Here is a 13,754-nt window from a genome sequence, read left to right on the forward strand (position 1 = left end):
CGAATTTCCGAGAGGTGCAAGAATATCTACTTCATACTTATCAGGATGTGAGGTGAGAAAGAGGTCGAGGGTATTATTTTGGTGAAATATGAAATATGTGTTGGTTCATTCATTAATGGCGCAAGGTGGTTGTGCGCAGCAAATAACTCAACATATTGGCCTTCCGGAGTTGTATGACTTGAATGGCGAAGCCAAGATAAGTTGTGAACATTGAAATCTCCAGCAACTACAATTTTACTGTTCGGACAACTCTCAAGAATCTTCAGTATGGAATCGGAAAGGGCGCCGAAGTTCAATATGGTAGCATCCTTTCCCGCTTTTGGACTTCTGTAAAGAAACCCGAAGTGCAAATAGAGTGTCCTGATTTTGAATTTAACACAGAGACAGCTAAATTCGGTATCATTCGTGCCTAATTGTTGCTGGCACTGTTACACAACTTCATTGCGAACGTACATAGCAATGCCCCGATGGAAGTTGAAAAGCGATAGAAGGTGATACACAGGTATATAAAAATCCTGTGGATCAGCATTCTCAGATACCCGGGTTTCACATAAGGCGAAAACATCCGGTTGATAGAGACAAACGTGAGCATATACAGAGAAAAAATTCGCTCTCAACCCGCGTATGCTGCAAAAGTTTATAAATTTTCCCCTTTAACATATTATATTTTTGTTCTTCCGACACGGACACAACGGTGGGGACAATATAAACATTAAATCACACGATAAACGACATTTAATTGCGGACAGAGTACAAACACGTGTGAACAGGACAGAAATGATTCAAAAAACAAGCAAGTCGCATTAGATCAAGGATATATTTTTATGTAAACACATACGAAAAAAAGTGAAACAGCTGTTTCCATCTTACTTTGTTATTGTTTTATACCAATTGTGTAAACACAAAAAATATAAATCATACGACTTTTATTCTCTTTTTTGTCATACGGATGGAATTTCATTTTACTTTTTCATTAGACTTGTTTTACGTAAAGTGTGATCATCTGAAGGGCCCTTTACTCGTTTTCATTTGGTTTGCCATTCTGATAAGTGTTGCATTTTAAATTTTACTTTCTTAAAATGAAAAAAAAAATCTAACGGTACTATGATACGATACATGATTGGTTTGGAGGTTGTGGAAAATTTTAGAAGCGTCATTCACCGGTTAGCGACCAGGGGATCAACAAGCACTAAAAACTTATCGGATAGAAAACTTTCAACAATTTTTTAAAATAAATATGTTAAATCAAATTCAACTTCTATCTCTTAACGAACAAAAACCCGAGTGAAGTCTATAATGATTTATAAAAAAATCTTTAAAAGAAAAAAATAAGACGTTTGATTCCGGAAAAATATTAAAAACTTAAATTTCTATTAAAAAAATAAAAAAAGGACTGAAATTGATTATGGGGCATTTCACGTCAAGTGAACCAACTTTTGAAATCGATGTCTTCCGATCGATGAAATTTGCACCAATGTTAGTTCTATTGGATAGTAATTCGGACACCATTTTTCAACAAGATCGGTCAAGAACTCTCTGAGTTATAGGAGGTCAAAATTTGACATTTTGGCCAAACAGGTGTTTTTTTATCCATATAACTTATTACCTATTGTTCTTAGCAAAATGTGTCCCAAATAGTTTAGATAGCTATTTATGCAATCTTTCGAAAAAAAAAATTAAAAAAATTTAATAAAATATTTTTGATTTTTTTTTTAAATCAAAAATATTTTTGACTTTTTTTCAAAATGGGCCTTTTTTTATTTTTTTTAAGAAAGTTTAGGTCTTTTCCTAAGCGACCTATATGGTCGCTTAGTGGGATGCGAGTGGGATATCTATCAAAAAAAAATTTTGTAACTCAAGATTTAAAATTTTTGAATTTTTTTGCAAAATCAAAAACTTTGTTGACTTTTTAAAAATGGACCCATTTTTAAATTTTTTTTTTTGCTCAGAAGAAAGCTTATGTGTTTTCCTTTAACACCCTTTTTGTCGCTTAGTGGGATGCGAGTGGGATATCTATAAAAAAAATGTTTTGTAACTCAAGACATAAAATTTTTTACTTTTTTTTTTGAAAAATCAAAAACTTTTTTGACTTTTTTTTCCAAAATGGAAAATTTACCTAGCACTATTATTTTCATCCATAAGGTTAACTCTTAAATTTGTTACATATATGGATGAAAATAATAGTACTAGGTAAATTCTCTAAAAGATGTTGAGTTTTCCCTAATTAATTTGTCACTTAAAAAACATAAGGTAGGCATGTTATATATCAATGGAAAGGTAATTTTGTCTATTTTTCAAAACTGTGTATAAGAAAATTAAAAAATTCGCGGAATACTTTTTTTTAAAAAAAATTAAAAAATGTTTTTATTCAGTTTTTGCGAAGATACAAATTTTTCAAATTGCAATAAAAATTTTATTTATGAATATTTTTTGATGAAATTTTACAGTTAGGTAGATTTTTTTACTCAAAATCCAAAACTAAATAAAAATTTCGAATTTTCTTATTAGAAATCCCGGAATTCCCAAAAAAGTTTAAAAAAATCCCAAAAATGGGATTCGATTATACGATTTGAGAATTTTTGCTCAAAATTGAATTTTCCATAAAAAATAAGGTTTTTTTTGGATGGACCTGGTCCCCTCGGTATCAACAATTTTTAGGTTTTGTTTCATTTATCGTATTTTATGTAAAGTCAGCTTTCTAAAAAGTATAAATTCTATATACATCTTCTTAGAAACTTTTTAGATAACTTAAAAAGAAAAAGATACTTTTTTTCCCAAAAAAATGACAAAAAATCGCCTTTTTTTACTTTTTTAAATTAAAATGCCTATAACTTTGGACTCAGTCATGATTTTTACATAATTCTTTCACTGCTTGATATATAAACTTGCTGTTAAGCGAATAAAAAAAAATATTTGGACCCGCTATTATCAAAAAACTAAAGTAAGGACGGTAAAAATTTTAAAATTTTAATTTTCAAATGCGAATATCTCCTAAACTATAAGAGATAATTTACTGCTAGGAGGAGATTCTATATACGAATTTTTTTTAAATCGGAACTCAAATGAAGAAATAGGATTGTTTTAAAAATTTAACATAGCCGAGGTGTCCTAATTTGAGGACCCCCCGCCGGGCCCCTGGTTGGCCTATAAGGTCCAAATTCAAAACCTAAACTTGACAACACCTCCTCTTTGTGCATACCAAATTTCATCAAAATCGGATTAACCGTTTAGAAGTTACCAAATTATTTCCCTCTTTTTTTTCCTATACCACTGTGCAACGGTGTCATGTTTTAAATCGTCGGATATGATTGCCATACTTTTGTGTTCGAGGTTTTCTTCTTTCATGTAGTAAATAACTACTGTGAATATAGTTGCTTGGTCGTTATTGAAGTGGAATGCTTGTATGGAATCCTGAAGAACATATTTATAGTTCTCTGCGAAATCAAATGAAATAATGAATTCACCAGACTTCAAATGTGTTTTCAAGTCCTTGAAGAATGACCACTGCTCTTTGACTAAAAAGTCATGGGTTCTCAAATTTAGCAATCCTCTACACAGTTCTTCCACAAAATCATCCACATTTAAAATTATGGTTTTCAGTGTGCATCTTTCAGTCTGAAGCCAAGATTCAAATTTTAACTCCTCAATACATTCTCGATCAAAAGAGTTGATTAAATTTTCTTTGATGGATGTGGTTTCCGTGCAATTTGAACATTCACCTAAGTGGCAAGAAGTTGTAGCATTAGGGCACATAGTCAATTTAAGGCAATCGTGGTAATGGTGTAAATCTTCTGATGAATCATCTTTTAAGTAATTTAAGTTGATTTCCTTCAACATCAATTTAACATTTTCATGGTAAATACAAACACATACTGTTTGAGTTCCGCTGCTTCCTGCCAAAACGCAAAGTTTTGGCCTCAGTTGTGTAAATTTTGTGAATCCAATTTTGACATCCTCGTATTCAGATTGAAATGTTGCGAATAATTCGTTCAGGTTACAGAGAACCATTCTCTTCTGCATTTGAACTTTCTTGCCATCGATTCGTACAGACATCCAGTCTTTCATCCCTGGCATCAGGCGACTCATATCATCTCGCTGATAAAACTGAGTTATTAGAGATTTAGTATCGCACTCCAAAGTTTTTCCCTTCTTTTTGTTTGGGAGTGTGAGAATCCCATGCTCAGCAACCAATTGTTTAGCAATTCTTGCTTTTCGTTAAGACGTTCCAAACTCAGTCATTGTTTTTGCAGAACTCCATGTTCTTGGAGCAAGCGTGAGAAGTTGAATTCTTTTAGCTTCACTCTGTGACGTTTTGTATTTCTCTTTTATTTGTTCAAGAACTTCTACTGCATCCTTATGGTATTGGTTTCGACACTCATTCGTTGAATTTGAAAAGTTAGAATAACCATCATCATCAACAGTTCTGTCTTCATTCTCGGAATTACTTTTGTCTTCATCTGGAATAACTTCAACGCAAGGCTCATTACTATTCAAATTCGGTAATTCGTTCAACTTTCCGAGCTCTTTCCTGCATGATCCACAAATTTTCAATCCTTTTGACAGCGTAGGGAATTTTTTTAATAAGCCGTCGGAAATATTTCGCATATCTGATGATCTGTGCTTCATTTTGTTAAAGAGATTAAAACAAAAAGACGAATAAATTTCATTTTCAACCTTAGCCTTTTTAGAAGTCGTAGACATTTTGAATTTTTTTAAGTATTTATGTAAATAACACACGTCTTAACTTTAACGCTGTTTCTAAAAAACTGATTTCCGTATGTCTTCAGAATGACAATAAATAGTTTTTTAAGATCATATAGGTAGTACGTTTTAATGAATGAGTCTAAAATCTTTTATTAGAGTCAAGAAGGGCTTACATACTAAAGTACCTAGTTTAACCAAATGTTACAAATAATAATAAAAATAAACCACCATATAAATAACCTACCTGTCAACTTCTACCTCTCCACCCACTTCTTAAAGTCAAATGTCATAAAATAATAAATAAACTGGTACTTCGGAGAAGGGCCATAAAATATTTCCACTTGAATCCAAAAATTTGTTTCTGGGGTACCTGATATTTTAACAATGAAAATCACGTGCGCTGAAAACTACCTCTAGGATTGACTAAAAAAGCCGCAAGATACAAAACTCAGACAAATTTTGGGGGTGGAAAAAAATGTATAAATATTGGTACAATTAAAATGAAAAGGAAAGAATATGTGCGAAAAATGTTATAAAAATAAAAATTGTTGAAAAAATAACTGAAAAAACGTGCTAATAAGAAATTTATAACTACCCAGCAAAATCTTTGCTTACAATGATTACCATTAAGTACTTTATTAATGACTTACTTTGTATGTAAAGTCTAAAAAAAAAATAAAATAAAGAAACAAACAAACATAAAACAGTTACTTTTTCTTTTTTTTTCCTTTTTTTTGTGCACACGATATCAAATATCTATTTTTAGACAAACAGAAAATAAAATAGTATTTGTGTGTGAAAACTATTATTTGACGCACAATAAAACAGCTAAGCAGTGGTGTAGTGAGTGGAGCATCCAACTGGCAGACGGAAGGTATTGAGTTCAACCCCAGCCTGTGTCGAATTTTTATTTTTTCATAAATATTCTATAAATAACTCTACTAAAAAAACAACTTATTTCCATCAAATAATATTGACTTACTTTTGGAACATCTCAAACAAAAATAAGTACTTTTTCTAGTAGAATTGTAAGCACTTTACTCGATGACTTCTGGTGATTTTTCTAGTGAATTTGTAAGCAAATATTTTGCTGGTTATTGTTTCAAATAAAAAAATTAAAAGAACAGGCCATGTGCCGAAGGCCAAAAATAAATTTTAAAAACGAAAAGTTTATTTTGCATTCTCTAACATCAAAGATTAAATTTGCTGTTGAACTTTATTCGGGAGAACACACGTAAAAGTCCAACCTAATACAAAAATTTCTCATAAAGAAAATCATTATCGTCAAAATTAAAACATTCGGCCTAAAATTGACTTTAAAAATTAATATATTCGGTCACGTAATAACCTTAAAAAAGTTCGTTCAAAATAACGTCAGTACGAAAAAATTTAATAATTACAATTATATCTGAAAGTTGAATAGAAAAAAATATGAACATTTTCCCAAACAAAAACCTATAAGTTTTAACAAAATTCCGACATCTTAGACCCACTGTGTGTATTATTGCAGAGAGAAAAAAATCAGAAGAGCAACAAAATGCAAAAGCAGACAAAATAAGTAATGAGTGAAAATAAATAGAAACGAGCTTAAAAACCGAAAAAGAGAAAAGGAAGAAAACAAGGAATCAAAGTGTGGTGAAAAGTAATATGAAACAGAAAAGTAGACGTAAAAAGTAAATTGTAAAGCAAGAAAATAAAAATAGAAAAGAAATAAGAATAAAAATAACTTGGAAAAAAGAAATAAAACATAGCAAATACAAATAAAAGTGTTAAAGACCATCCAAGTAAATTATGAAATTATGAAATAACTAACAAAAAAAAAAAATTAATTCAAAAGTCAACAACTAAAAAGAAAACTATCCAAAACTTAAAATCAATAACTATAAGCCAAAACTCATCTCTAATATCATGTGTTTAATCCCACTATCGTCCGTCATAATCATCCGTTTGCCCAGATTTGCTGCCATTCAAAATCATCATCAGTCCATCATTTGTTTATCATCCGTTCATCTCTCATCCCAACTAAGGAAACAGCAAAGAGTCCATCACAACTGCCATTGTTTTTCCCCTTTTTGGCCCAATTTATTAACTTAGCTTAATATAACTTATTTGCACTTATCTTTTTATTTCTAATATAAAGATTAGTATAATAATATTTATTTTAAAATTTTTAACCAGATTTACTTTTTAAATTGTATATTACATTTCCACGCAGAAGTTGTTAAATTCAATTCTGTACATAGTTATTTTTTTAATGCTCTCCCTTTTTTATTATTCCCATTCAAATTATCACATTATAAAAAAAACAAGTAATGTAAAACCTAAATAGCTTAACTTTAATTAGATTAAAATATCTTTTAAGGATCTAATTTTTTTAATAAATATATTCATGAATACCTATGAAATGACATAATCGTTTTTAATTATCTTCTAAAGATTTGTTTAGATTTAGTTCAGATGTCTGTTTAGGGATTCTAGAAAAAGTATTTGGTCACTAGGACATAGGTTGTGGTAGGGTTATGAGACCAACTTGTTAATAACACCTGGCAAGGACTTTTACCTTGTCTCAAATGTAAAGTAAATAAAATAAGTCGTTTGCTATTAAAGGTAAATTATTTTTATAATCATACTCGGGCTTTAGATTACAGGTATGATTATTCTGGACCACTTTCTCTAATTAAAGTTTTGTCAACAAATAAAAACTGAATAAATAGGGAGTCTAAAATAAAAAAAATAACACTGTAATCAAATAGGATTTTGGCTACAAGAGTACCGAACTCACCTATGCCCGACTATCAATGGGTCCCGCAGTTCTCCTAGTGTCAATATCGCACCACTGAAGGGTGATAAAAATTTGCAATATTGTTTGTGTACATTACATATATACCCTGATTATTATGTCTGATTATATTTTATACTAAGGTTAAATTGACAATTTTCAAACAAAAATATTTTAACCGGCAGAATATCTACAGGCTAACCGATAACCGGAGGTGGAGTTAACGGGGCTGAAATATATTTTTTTATTATAAATAAAATTTTAATTTTCCCCTCTTATTTTTCATATCAAACACAATTTCAAGAAATATTAGAAAAAGTTTAATCTTCCTAAATGTCAAAAAAAGTAAGTGTAAACGGTCTAGATTTGTAAAAAGATTGCAAATGAAATCTACTAGATTTCGTGTATGTTAATGGGGTATAAACCTGAAGTTTCCCAACGCTGTATAGATTCCGGTTTGTCAAATGTTTACGTCTTATTTTAGGTTTATTAGAGAATTTTAGGCAAAATTCAGGAAAATCGTATTCATAAACGTCAAATAGCTTCAAACACCTTCAATAAACCATTGACAAATATACGAATTTTATTGTAGGCTCGACACTTCTTTAAGCGATTGATTTTAACATTTCTGGATAAATTTTGATAATCTAGATTTATTCGTTGTTAACTTTCAAAATAAATGTTATAAATAATAAATATTAATATAAATAATATTCATCATATATATTAATAAGGTAACTCCTACTTAATCCCAATTAACAATTAAACCTTTTGGTATAATGCTATGTTTCCACTGAGGTGTTTTGAGCAAATCTAATGGATTTGGAGAAAACTAGTTGAAATCATGTAGATTTGCCATACATTTTTGACAAATCTACTTAATCTACTAGATTTGATTTAAAACATATCGAAAATGTATTATTTCGAACAAGATTTGCTTATACAACACTGCATTGTGTCTAGGACAGTGTTGCCAACATTGGTCAAGCAAAACGCGCGCAAAAAATATTAAAAAGGGGTAAAAAAGCGTAATTTTCTAACTGAAAATGGGTAAAAAAGCACTAACGTTTTTTTTAGTCAAATATTGTTTATTTTAATAAAAATTGCACATTATTTCGCTCATTTCCTACAAGACTCCAAAATTCGTTTTTTAGAACATTGGGCAAAACAAAACATGTGTCATACTAAAGTCTTTCATCTGTGTGAGTTAGATTTTTAGTAACGTAAGAACTAAAACTAATGTTTGACGAATATTAGATAAATAAGATGAGAATTTTAAAAGTTATTTTAAAAATAGTAAAATGTCATTAAACATTCAAACTGACCCAAATTGTAAAATTGTACAAAACTTATGAAATATATTTTTTTTGCAAAATCTATATATATTATTTTTAAGTTTTTTGAGTTCTGGAAAAATTGTTAATTTCACTGATAGTGAATAACATAACTTATTGTAAAGTATTTTGAATATTTTGTTTTTTTGTTTTTGAAGAATATTTGCTTTTAAAACTTAACACAAATAAAAAAAAAACTTTGGAGCACCCGTGTAAAAAAATTTAAAACAGTTTTTAAGAAAAATTTAGTCCTTAGTGTAAACTGATCGTATTCTAATAAACAACAAAAAGTGGTACAAATAGAAAGATCAAAGAATGATCCCTCAGTTTTCTTAACATTATAGAGAAAATGTTTAATATTAATTAAATAAATTACCTCCTGAAATTCACAAATATTTTAAAATATTTTAACAAGAGTGTTATATTCGGCTGTGCCGAATCTTATATACCCACCATCAAATCTTATGCCGTAAAAGGAATGCTCCTCTGTAAACATCAGGGAGATAAGGCTTAATTCAATTATGTACGTGATCTTCAAATCAACAAAATATTAATTTTTAAAAACAAAATATTTTTGTCCAATTTTTTAACCATGAACATATATCAGAGGTAGTGTCAATTATGAACTGTTTGTCGTAAAATTTGGTAGAAAGATTTCGTATAACACTTATTCGTTTCGAATTTCATTGCTGTTCTCGAATTTTTAATTCAGTCATAAGCGTAAAAGTTATTATCTAAAGGGGAACTTATATGGGGTTGGGACAATTATATATCGATACCCATAAAATTTTGTACATAGATTTTGTTTTGTTGGTCAGTTATAGACCAATCGTCATAAAATTCGGCATAAAGAATTATAATAAAAATCTTTTTATTGCGAGTACAACGATGAAGTAATCATGGAGGCTTTATATATGAGGGATAGGTTCAATTGTGTAAAAAAATTATATAAAACTTATTTTTTGTAAATTTTCATCTCTGTACTCATATTTTTAAGGGGACCTTAATAGGGGGTAGGGTACGCTACCGACAAATCCGAATTAAATTCGAATTTCTCCGCTATACTCGTATTTTTAAGTCAGTAATGAGCGTTAAAATCAATTTTTGAAGGTGACCATATGTGGGGGTAGGGTCGATTATGGACCGATTGCCGTAAAATTTGCTAGAGAGATTTTGGCTTATATAAAACATATTTATGTCGAATATTTTTAAGTCGATAATGAGTATTAATGTCATTTGGTAGAGAAATTTTGATGCATATAAAAGTTACTTATGTTGAATTTCAACGCTGCACTCATAGGGGGACCTTATTTGCGGGTAGGGTCAGTTATGGACAGATTCCCATAAAATTTGGTAGAGACATTTTGACTTATATAAAACTTATTTATGCCGAATTTCATCGCTATAACGTATTTTTAAGTCAGTAATGACCGTTTAAATCATTTTCTGAAGGAGACCTTATATGGGGGGTAGGGTCAATTATAGACCAATTTCTATAAAATTTAGTAGAGATTTTGGCATATATAAAACTTACTTATGTTGAATTTCATCGCTATACTCGTATGGGGGGTAGGGTCAATTTTGGACCGAATCCCATAAAATTTGGTACAGAGATTTTGGCGCATATAAAACTTATTTATGCCAAATTTTATCGCTATACTCGTATGTTTAAAACAGTTGTGACTGTTAAAGCTGTTTTTCGGGGGGCCACTTGTATGGGGGATATGCGAAATTGTGGACCCATATTGTCCATTTGCAATACCAAACAAACCTTACCTATAAGAAATATTTGTGGAAAAATTTAACTCCCTTGCTCTTTCCGTTCTAACCCTATCGTGCTTTCAACAGACGGACGGACAGATGAACAGACGGATGGACATGGTTAGATCGCCTTAGAATTTAATACTTTTGTGGGTCTACGACCAATGTGTTACAAACGGAGTGACAAAATCAATATACCCCACTCATCTTTTTTGATGGTGGGTATAAAAAGCACTAAATGCACTGTCATAAAATTAGAAAGCACCACTGTAGTGCCTTTTTGAAAAAAGGCACCATGAGCAAAATTTTCCGCGTCTGGCACACCAAAAAGCACCGCAAATAGTGCTAAAAGCACTAAGTTGGCAACACTGGTCTAGGATAAGCAAATATAAGTATAGGCTATCCATTCAAGTAGAGTGTTTTCATCGAAAAAGTGACTCTTCATTTTGAAATAAAAACAGAACAAATTATAATTTTAAAATTAGTGGCATTTGATAAACAACTTAATTTTGTATTTTTAATGTTTAAATTTAAAGACCAACTTGTTAATAACACCTGGCAAGGACTTTTACCTTGTCTCAAATGTAAAGTAAATAAAATAAGTCGTTTGCTATTAAAGGTAAATTATTTTTATAATCATACTCGGGCTTTAGATTACAGGTATGATTATTCTGGACCACTTTCTCTAATTAAAGTTTTGTCAACAAATAAAAACTGAATAAATAGGGAGTCTAAAATAAAAAAAATAACACTGTAATCAAATAGGATTTTGGCTACAAGAGTACCGAACTCACCTATGCCCGACTATCAATGGGTCCCGCAGTTCTCCTAGTGTCAATATCGCACCACTGAAGGGTGATAAAAATTTGCAATATTGTTTGTGTACATTACATACCCTGATTATTATGTCTGATTATATTTTATACTAAGGTTAAATTGACAATTTTCAAACAAAAATATTTTAACCGGCAGAATATCTACAGGCTAACCGATAACCGGAGGTGGAGTTAACGGGGCTGAAATATATTTTTTTTTATTATAAATAAAATTTTAATTTTCCCCTCTTATTTTTCATATCAAACACAATTTCAAGAAATATTAGAAAAAGTTTAATCTTCCTAAATGTCAAAAAAAGTAAGTGTAAACGGTCTAGATTTGTAAAAAGATTGCAAATGAAATCTACTAGATTTCGTGTATGTTAATGGGGTAAAAACCTGAAGTTTCCCAACGCTGTATAGATTCCGGTTTGTCAAATGTTTACGTCTTATTTTAGGTTTATTAGAGAATTTTAGGCAAAATTCAGGAAAATCGTATTCATAAACGTCAAATAGCTTCAAACACCTTCAATAAACCATTGACAAATATACGAATTTTATTGTAGGCTCGACACTTCTTTAAGCGATTGATTTTTAAAAATTTCTTTCTCAGATAAAGCTTTTTTCGGTAATTTTAGGTTGATAGCGAAAACTAATTATTGTTTCTTTTAAAATAAAATCTAAAAATTTTAACATTCACAAATTTGAAACTAAAATCCCAGAAAATTTTTAAACGATTATATTTTGGGAAAAAAACTTAAATCTAGGCGTTATTGGATTAATGCATGAATATTTGACAATGTTCCAATTGGCCAGCACTATTTTTAAGCCATTTGGAAATGCCCGTCTGTCATCCAAATGATGGGACAAAATGATTTGATTTGCCTTTTTCAAAGTTTGTTGGTTAAATGTAATGCCATAAAGTAATCAATCATGTAAATTATATTGATTAGTGTTATACTAATGCAAAATATATTCGCCAGCGTTAAAATTAGTCAAATATCAAAGAAATTTATCTATATTTGCAAAAATGTATCAAAAATTAAAAGAAAATATGTAAAAATAAGAAAATGTGCAATAGTGATATTTATATCAGTTATTCGGATACTTTTAATAGTAATTAAGAATTATATGTATACATCTGAACTAAATAAACTTTTATTATAGCCATATATATACATATGTATATTTATTTTATTTAAAAGTTCGTTTTTATTGTCAAAAATCTATTTTAAACAAAAATATGAAATTAAGAAAACCGAATCAACGAATATTTTATCCTAATTGTACGCAACACTAACACATAAAATGACAGTGCTGCCAAATTAAACATAAAACAGCACAATAGTTAATATAGGTTTATTATTTATTTATGAATATCATATATTATTAATGGTTTTCAAGTCTAAAGTGTGATTTAACTATTGTGTGCATTAAAAATAAAATAAGATTTTTTTATAAATACAAGCGTTAATAGTTAATTAAATTGAGTTCTTCATTACCTGTCTTAAAGATAAGTATTTCTTCAATAACTGTGATTAAGTGAATATTCAAGTTGTGTTGTTTTATTTCTAAATAATACATCATTTCATTTGTTTATTGTATACCCTAAAATAACAACAAAAATATAAAAACTTTGAAGATTGTATTATCCCACACAATTTGTTTTTGTATTTTTCATTTACATACTTTTTCTTTTGATATTGGTAACTGGTTTTAATCTGGGTTTATGTCCTTGCTAATTAACCTCAATATTGCCAGTACCCTTTATCTTAAATTGTGGTGTGTGAATTGAATAATATTTGAAATGGACTGTATAAACATAAACTGTAGTAATTCTGGTGATTAACGTATGGTTTTCTGTTAGTTGTGCTTAGGAAACTACCACTTAAAATGTAGTGGACTTAAAGCTTATAAAACTAAAAACTTTCAATCGGACAGGCCCGAATAAGTGGTAAAATTCAATTACAATTTCTTCAAAAGTTATAAAACCCAGTTTGAAGAAATTAGGAAATATTTTTCAGCTTTACAAGGAAAATTGACTAATTATGGTGATTTTTTCTCTAAATTCACAAATTTAGACAATTTTGCTTCTTCTCCGAAACCTTAACCCAAACGAACTATGTATCAACAACTTCTCCTAAAGATTCTAATGTTGCAGCTCCTAATCAGCTTGCCATTACACGACTCTCAAATCTAAACCAAACTCCAAATTTTGGTCAAAATCAAATTCCAACTACAGATTTTTCAAATCAAATCAATGTTACTCCATTACCATCGTCGAATATTGCAACTTAAGGCCCTTCAGACGATCACACTTTACGTACGACAACCCTAATGAAAAAGTAAAATGAAAATCCA

This window comes from Lucilia sericata, unplaced genomic scaffold (assembly GCF_015586225.1).
Source record: "Lucilia sericata isolate MDLA Ls3-8-SP2 unplaced genomic scaffold, ASM1558622v1 Contig000060F_arrow, whole genome shotgun sequence".
NCBI lineage: Eukaryota > Metazoa > Arthropoda > Insecta > Diptera > Calliphoridae > Lucilia > Lucilia sericata.